The following is a 9,956-nucleotide window of genomic DNA, read 5'->3' as shown; positions in this document are numbered from 1 at the left end:
CTGGTAAAAAAATACTATGTATTTGTTAGGGAGCCAAATCCTTAATAAATGACTAACTATCTCTTTATGACTGTTATTTGTTGAGGGTTCTTATCGTTGAATACTCATCAACTAAAATATTAATTTTACTTTGAGTACTACAGAACATTAATAATAATGTAAATCTGTATATAACTCATGGATCTTCAAACATTACAAACTCTATTAATTACCAATGTACATTCATCAAATATCATATGAGTCACTGTAGTAATTACAATTTCTATTCTTTAAATGGAAAAAATAATATGATATAGTTTGAATAAACCTTGGTATAACTTCATTTACAGTTTGTTTTTAAAAGGAATTTTTGCCTTGAAACTTTAGTCGTAAAAGTAAAAACTTGTTTGAGTCGTATTCAACGCATATACTTTCCATTTGATTTCTGATACGTATTAAAAGCATTAATCTAAATTGGTATTAAGATTACCCATGCGATTATCATTTTCTGCATGTATGTAGTTATAGGCATTCCCCACATATAGATACATGCACAATACACATGTCTATATATGGAACGTTTTTATACCCCTATAAAAAATTGAAATGAATAATCATAGCCTATTAATAATTATCTTTAAAAAATTTAAAGCCACTTCATTATGTCACCTTGATTGACATATAATATATAAAACAGTCTATGAAGTGTTATTCATGCCTAACGTTAAAAACATGTTACACAGATTAACCAATTATTGTTTATTTGAGATTGTCAAATATATGTTATTCTTTTGAAATCAATGTTAGTCAGTTCGATACCCGGTCGCTCCTAAAGAAGGAAATACATTTACTATAAATATTGTATATTGACAAGGTGAGATGGATTAATTGGTTTTAAGTTAATTTGTTGCGTAAAATAATCCCCGGCTATTTATGTTTTTATGTTATACAATGAGCGTGAGTAAATTCTACCGTTTTTACCGTTTGGTACACCTTAGCTTCTATTTCAAAGGCCATACCTATCAAAAAGTCTACAGTGACAATCTTGTTGTATCCTACACTTATTGTCTTCCTGGAGAGGCTATCAACTCTATTAATAAGCCTCCTGACCCTATGGACAAGCTCCATAGAACATTTCACAATTTCCACGACCTCCTTTACAGAGTAATGGGCACGGAGAAAATCTTTAATCTGATACCTCTTTGGCTCCATTCTCGTTTGTTTGCCGTTATTAACAATAAGTATAACGTATGAAAGCTGATACATTTATTAACAATTTATTTTCAATAACCAAACTCGATTGTAAGTAATAATGCTTTATGGAGGAGCTCTAATTGGAATTGAAAGTCGAAACATTACTTTTAGTCTTTCTAAAATAACACGAGCACATGCAATGGAGGTTACTTTATACTTTTATGTTCCCTCCTCAAATAATAAATAATAATGATACTATTGCGTTGGAAAATAAAACAACACTGTTCAGATAGCCAAGTACAAAAAAAAAAAAAAAAAAAAACTATCTCCCCAAAAATGGTTTTAATTTTAAATCTCTAGGTAAATATATTTAATTCTACATTAAGGTTATTCCATACCAAAGATAATCTATATTCTACATCTTGGATAAACGACAGAAATATAATTCAGTTGTCCTGAAAATATAAGGAGTTTTTATAAATAAAAATTCCTCAATTCTTTTACACCCTATTTTTTACTTAATACGTGAGTCATTAGTTGCTAAATTTCATTAGCAATTACTTCTAATATTTGAAAAAAATAGATGCTCTTCCCATAGATGCATATATTTTAGGTTACATTTAGGAATACAAAAAGGATTAATCATCATTTTTTGATCAGCAAGGTCAAAGTCCAGATCAAATGTCAAACTAAAGAGCTACCTACTTCTCAACCTTTTTTCCAAAAGTTATTATATATTATTATTTTATTTTTTTGTGACTTCTCCTCTTTCCAAAAAATCAAGCTATAGTCTGATTTTGATAAGATTTGTCGTCAAAACCATCAATGTAGTAATTAGAAATAGATAATTTGAAGGATATATATTACTAATTTCGGTGTTATGTGGTCAAAAAATGAAAAAAAACAACGACAAGTAAGCTATTGAGTGATTTTGTGTTTATTGAATGTTTAACATTCCTATGGATATTGTATATAATCTACATATGTGTTAATGTTGTTACGATACCAATATTTAAATAGTTAGTATAATTATTTTTGTACTTTTCGATTCATTTTTGTCTCAAAATATAAAACAAAAATGTAATTTGGGAAACTGAGCAAACCTTGATCTCAAGAGTTGATAACATTCAAAAGTTCATTAAATTGAGATCAAGGCATGAGGGAGGCTCAAAAACCTTCTCATTTGTCTAAAACACCAGAGGAGATATGGCAGACTTAAGCTCCTTTAACAACACATTATACAGGGTGAATCTTTTTTTCTTTGTGGCTTAGAAAATAAAGTTATCCCTCTTTTTCTTTTAAATATTGAGTTGAAGATCACTTTTGATCATTGCTCGCATCGTTGTTAGAGCCATGCCCTCCTCTATGGCCATCTCCCTCATTGGCAATAATCTTCTCCTTGATCCTTTTAATAGCTTTAGTAGTTATTTTACTCGCGTAACGACCTCGTCCAGGCCGGACCTTACTGTCTCCGCTCTCTTTATTCTTCTTGATGGTGACCCCAAACGAGCTATCGGGTCACTTTTGTATCATCCACGCTTCAAAAAATATTAATGTTGCTTCTACTAGGTTTATGTAGCAACATGTCGTAATAGATCGTGTGAGAAAAATTAACTCGAAATTACAAAAGTTCAATTTCCGTAGTTAAAGTGTACCCTGTAATGGTGTTGCAAGTACTGGTTTTAACATCGATTTAGTATAGTAACGTTTTATTTGTGACAGTTTTCTGGAACTACTATTGCACCGTTAAATTGAATAACATTAATATGTGTTGTATCAATCGATATACATATTTTTTGAATTTATAATTGAAGACATTATTTTGATATATTTTAAATAGGCTAATTAAGTAGTGATGGAAATGGTCTGCATTTTGGGCATGTTAAAAAGAAAGAAACCAAAAATTGGCATGGTATCCCTGACAATTTGAAAAATGTTTTCCATGCGTTCTTATCATTTATTTACTCCAACGATGAATATGAAAAAGGAAGATGGAAGGAAATAGAGAGATATTTTATTCTGTAAAGAATATGCCTTATTTGATAATAACTTGTCAAAAAATGTAATGTTATAATTCATATCTACTATTTTAGATCGTTAATTTACAGGTACAAAATATGATGGTTAAAAATTATTCAATTTGTTTCATATGATACTTATAGTATCATATGAAATAACTACTAAAAGAAAATAAAGTTGTATATTCCTAAAATATACAACTTTAATGGTTATCCAACCCATAGCAGTATTAGCGTTAGGATTTAAATGGAAGTTAAGTTTAAAATCGTACAACTTTGTGTGACTTTTATCTCCTTAGACTCAGCTAGTATGTACATAAATAATAAAAATGAAGCTGAAACATTTTTTCTGTATCTTCCTTGGTTTGTGAATATGTAAACAAAGAAATATTTTACATTCATGTTATTTTCTCATAATTATCTTTTGAGATGATGAGTTAAAAAAATGAGGCATCCATAATGAAGAAATTCTCTTTAAATATATAGTTATTCCTTTGACGTACATTTCAAAGAAAAAACATACATATAATTAATTACTTAACCTTGAAAAGGATAATTATTTGTGAGTGTCTGTGGAGAGACTTTATCGCTTTTTTTTACATTATCTATTATTGTCAATTACGTTAATTATGATACAAACGAATATAATTATAATGGTGATATAATAAGGACTATATTTTAGAAGTCCCTACAAAAGTTTAAATCCTACAATCTATATTTTAAAAAAATGCTAATAATAGATAAAATTAAATATTTGTTACATGATTCTAATTTTTTGTTTAAAAAATATTTCCTTACCTCTAACTGTAAGTGGTTGACTTTTCCACCAGTATTACAGCAGCGCAGCACGTTGATGAGCTGTATTTGGGTCCACCATTTCAAAGTCAAGTCTGAATCCACTTGTTTTCGAGTCCAGACACCTCTGAGTAGATAAATATTAAGTACACTAAGGTATATATTTAAATCAATGGATATTTGATTAATTGGTGTCTGGTTGCCTAGGAGAAGAAATAATGAAATGAGATGTAAATCTGAAGCATTTTTGGTTTGTAAAATATAAGCAACAAAAAATTAAAATCATGACGATTCATAAATTAAATGCGAGAAGCTATGACATGAAGGAAATAAACACATGTCCTGCTCTTTATCAAACAAATACATAGGCAAGAATTACTCTGTTTTCAATTCTGAATTCTACTTTGAGTCGAACAGATAATAAATAAAAACTGTATGGCAAAGTGAAGGTAACAAGGTTTAGAAATACGATAGTAATAGAATAAATATATTTTGTTTAGGCTCAACTTAGGCAATAGTTCCGGAGGTCTAATCTTCTTAAAGACTAATTGATTGTGCCTAGCCTGAGGGTTACTTAAACCTAATAGCTAAAAATTATTTTGGATTTGATGAGCATAGCTTAGGGTTTAACTAACTGCTTCACAAGCAATATATATTTTTTTAAATTGATTGCATTCCACAGGGTAGCAGCAAATGTAGAGGGTTGAGTTGATTACTATTTTGTGGGTACAATTGGGAATTCATGACGCAGTTATAACTATTGTTCTGTCAGTACAGTCTTAGGACCGGTCCTATCAGCCCTTTGAACCTGCCTTTCACACCAGTGGTTCCCAAAGTGGGATCACAGGAAACAACAGAGGGGTCACGAGATGATTTTCAAAAAAGAAAAAGAAAATTTAATTTTTTGGCATCAAACCTTAAATAATAATGATTGTACATATTTTATATAATTCTCTTCTGGATCTTTTTAAAAATTATTTCCCGGAAGATAATGTTCCCCAAAATATCATGGGATACAGCCCTTTTACCGCTACAGCTCTGTCGCCTGACCTGAAAGATGTCAAACTTTCATGTTACCAAATACTAAAAACAGATTTTGATTTTAAAACACTTGACGAATTCTGGATTTCTGTGATAAATGAGTACCCACTGCTGGCTAAGATAGCTCTAGATTTAATTATACAATTTGGGTCACCATATTTATGTAACAAGATTTTTTAAATTTTATGTTAATCTCTCCATGAGAAGTTTAGGGGTTACACATTGTCTAATCACATATTTTAAGGGTTGAACTAAAAAAAAAATGGGAACATCTTCTTTAGACTTTTAGTCGTTCAAAAATGTCAATACTAGAACTGATTAAAAAATAAATTGGGGGACGTCATCGAGAACGGAAGTTTATCAGTTTTAGGACTGATCTGAACCGGCTACACTGAACTGGAAGTATTCAGTCCTAAATAAGGACTGAAACAAAACTATATAGAACTCCCTAACAATCCTTCAATGTTACTCTACGTCATTCATGAGTACACACACTTGTAGTTAAACTTTAAAACTTCAGCTTTAAAACATAAAAAATAAAACAAAGTTTTGCCAAAGACAAAAAACTTTTCTTTCAATTTAAAAGATTGGGATAAGATCGGGCATGAAATATTTATATTATTCCTAAAGTAACGCACCTCTTCCGTGTTACACCTTTTAAAAACAGGACTGCTGAGGAAATATAATGTTTAGAACATTCCTACTTGAAATTATTAACAAAAAAAAGTATATATCGAAAGAGTCCCATTGAACTTCAGGGGCCTGGATGTGATGGATTTTGTTTTTCTATGGAAATCTCTGAATTTCTATTGGATTAAAAAGTTATGGGAATACGAAGACTATTCGAAAATTCATTTTAATAAATATTTAAAAGTAAACCATGTGGAATTTCAGCTAAGACCACATTTAAGCCTTTCGGAAGTTTATATTGTATTATCATTATACCCAAGCGGTTTAAAAGTTTTTGTGATGGAGCTACTTAAATAGTAAAAAAGTTCGAGCTATATTAACAACGGAAGATACCTACTAAATGTTGCATTAACAAAAATGTTGCGTGTACCATCAACTCCGATCTTGCTGTAGATATTAACTTGACACATTGTCTCATGAATATAATGGCTTTTGTCTATTATTCCTCTATTTTTGGAACATACAATTCAGGTAAACGTCCTCTCGTCCCTTTTATGCTAAAATCATGTTATACAAGTACTTCCTAGTTGAGAAAACGTATGTACACATCAACCTTAACACAATTGAACGCATATTTGGAACAACACAGCATTAAAAATGTAGCCAAGAAAGCCTTAAAGCAATCACCAATAGGCTTTTTACGAAAGATGGTTTAAATACAGAATACTATCCGGTACTCTCGAGATTGTTGCCAAGAATTTTAATGTCGAATGGTGAATTAGATTCTTCAATCAATGTACAAAAGAAAAAACCGATCATATTTATGTGAATGTAATTTTTTATCTAAGATTTATGGGGATGTTATTAAAATGGTTAGTATATGATTCAATAAACAACTGGACAAAGAAAATTTCTTCTTTACTTCAAATAATGAGAGAGTTGATGCAATTGTTATTAAAACGTTATATATAGTCTATAAATTACGTACAGTAAAAGAAAACAATCTCAATGGAATTTTACATATTGCTAATCTTTATAAAAATGTTTTATTGAAAATTTAAACTCTTTTTGTTCTTAGTTCATCGCCCAATTAATTTTATTTCTAACTATTTATTTTAAATATTTTTGATTGTGCCTTATAATATTCTTTTTATTTTTCGTCTGTCAACCTGTTTTAACAAATCATTTTTCTAGTATATTATAATTAGATTGTAAATGTTTAAATGCATGCCAATATAAAAAACCGAGAAAAAACAAGCACGCTAAAAAAAAAAAGATGTCATTTACAATCATAGATATGTACTACATTCATGGGTGATTATTTTATTTAAATAGCTAGGTTTTTAAAATACCGGAACCCAGGTGAGCGTAAATTTATCACAAAATATCTATGTTAAAATAGGAGCTTTTCAAAATCAACTCTGAACCTAACTGCCAAATGACTTCAATTTAAATTCATATGGTTCTGAGTCATCATTTGAACAATTCAAAATCCAGACTCGAGTACAACATGTATGAGACTTCTTTTATTAGTGATTTCTTTTCGGAAAAATCAATTTCATACCATATCAGTTCAATAAAAAAATAAGTTTATGGATTACATTAATCAAAATATTTTTAATTATGTTTAATTTCGGATATTATTTGTAGGATTTAAGTAACTTTTTTTTTAAAATATGTCAGCTTTTCATTGCTTTATATTTGCCAATTCCAGTTTCTCCCCTTTTTGAAAAAACAAAACAAAAACAATCAAGTTGCACGATTAGTGATGTAAATCGTTTGTATTTTTTAGCTCAACCGTTTTTTTTTCTTTTGGAATTGGTAATCAGGAGATATTTGCTAATGTCCTTACTTATTTCTTTCTTCCACCACTTTCCTTGTCATTGATGATTGAGCTTGATCTAATAAAACGTCATGAAAGCTAAGATACTCTCCGTCAAAACATTCATCCAGTTGTCAAGGTTACCATTTTGATTTTAGGTTTCTTTATTTAACATACCCAAAATACACATAATTTTTATCACTTTGCGTTATTATTTAATTTTCAATATGTACCCTCATTTTTAGTAAATTGAATTTCAAATTCGTTCCAACGCTTCTGTATGAGATATTACACCTCAAAAGATGTAATTATTTTATCAATACTAGTTTTCATTTCTACTAGAGAAGCTCAAGAAGCAATGGTTCATTCTTGCACATTAGTATTTCTCTAGTAACGGCTTTATTGAATTATATCTAGAATCGATACACGGATATCCCATTTTATTTTTTCATTTCCTTCTTTGTTAATTGATTTTTCTATGAACAAATATTCAAATTACCCTTTTCCAAATGAAATAAAACCCATTTGAAATTTCGAATGCTTTAATTTGATCAAATATACTTTTTTTACACGTTTAAAAGAGTTCATATTTATTTACCTACTATATATGTATTGGAAATGTTTTGTGTCATATATTTTATTACTTTGATTAATCAAGGAGATAAAAAATTATAAATTTGGTGTGTCAACATAAAAATAATTTTGAACAAAAATCAAGTAAAGGAGAAAATCCCAATTTATTTTTTATTATAAATATACATACAACCCAATATTTTATAGGCATATTCGGGTCAATTATAGGCCTTATATTCAAATTGCTGGGATGAGTTAAAATGTCCAAGAACTTGTACTATAGTTCAGTATCTTTATGTGATTTACACAATTTAACTTGGGCCCGATATAGCCTTTCAAATAAAATCTATTTAGTTTTTTTTTTTTTATTGTGAAGATCAATTTTGTGTAATTGCAATTTAAAACAAAAAAGTAATTAAGAATAATTTGTTGATAGAAATACAAATCTATACCACACTCAATTTTGAGAGAATAATAATTTTAACTTAGCTTTGTGTTGACGTGTTTCATATACTTTTTATCATAATTCGTATTTAAGCAACTTTTTCGTTTCTTATAAAGTGCTGTAAATTAGTGATGGAACGATTTCAAAAAATAAAAAAATCAAATACCGATTCTGTTGCTATTTTAGTGAGAAATTTTTATTTTTTGCAAAACAAAACAAATCCAAAATCTACAGTTATTCACAAAAAAAAAAAATTCCCAATTCTTCTCCAAAAATAAATTCAAAAATTAAATTTAAAAAAAAATAATTCAAATATTACATTTTTTGGTGTAAAATTTTAAAAATAAATATTTATCAAGAGAAAATTAATTTTTTTTTTTAAATTTGAGAAATTAAATTAAATTACAAATATTCAATTTAAAAAAGCAAAAATTCCTTCATTTGAGGGCAGGGCTTTAATAAATAATAATCAGAATCGCAAGTTAAATATTATTCTCCCCATGCCGATCCGATTCCGATTAATCGTCCTATCACTATTGTAAATACCTAAATGTTTGTTGTTCAAATGAGTAGTTTTACGGAACAGATAAAATTAGGTAAAGAATACAATGTTTGCCTTTAAATAAGCACATTTTGTTGCATGTAAACATACCTATTTCTACAATTATCTTTGTTCAATGTTCATACATTTATTAATGAGTTTTCAGGGATTTACATAATATATTCATTCATATGTTGAAAAGAAAGAAATATTAAAATTAAAATTGTAATTTCCTTTAAACATTAATCATAGTAATTTTTTTTGGTAGTGATGTATTGAATATTTAAAAATGCAGGTTACGGAAACCATCTATCACAATTTTAGAATGCGAATATTTTTTAGTGCAGATTATCTGTGAATATGAATATTCGATACTATATACAGTGAAGGATCATGGTTTTTAATGGAATATGAACAAACTGTAAAACAAATAGGGTCTGCAAGGTGGAGCTACTGTACTTTGCTGTAGTCAAAACTATCACGCAGATGCTGAAACAAAGACGCCAAAATCAATATTTCTACAAAGGAAGTGGCATAGTTACTCTTTTTTTTATCCCCTAGGAGTGTTCAATGCTACTTCATATAACCAGCTACGCAGCCTCGATGAATCCACCCTTTTAACTGAACTAACCTGGTAAATTCTACAAATAGAAGACAAAATTGTATATGGCATAAAGTGACGTCAACTGTGATATCTCGCATGGAAAAAAATATCACTACGAACATATATTTAGTTTAGTTTAAGAACTCTGTGGAAGTAGTGGACATTTAGGATCATACGAGACGTCATCATTTTATTCTCCTTTCTGATTGGTTTAAAATTCTCAGCTGTAGATTTTATCCATTTTGAGCATATTATATTTACAAAATTCAATTTTTTCAAAATAATACAAGTATTTATAAAATATTGAAGTAAAG

Source organism: Lepeophtheirus salmonis, chromosome 2, assembly GCF_016086655.4.
Source record: "Lepeophtheirus salmonis chromosome 2, UVic_Lsal_1.4, whole genome shotgun sequence".
In the NCBI taxonomy this organism is placed as follows: Eukaryota; Metazoa; Arthropoda; class Copepoda; order Siphonostomatoida; family Caligidae; genus Lepeophtheirus; species Lepeophtheirus salmonis.
This window is presented reverse-complemented; position numbering follows the sequence as displayed.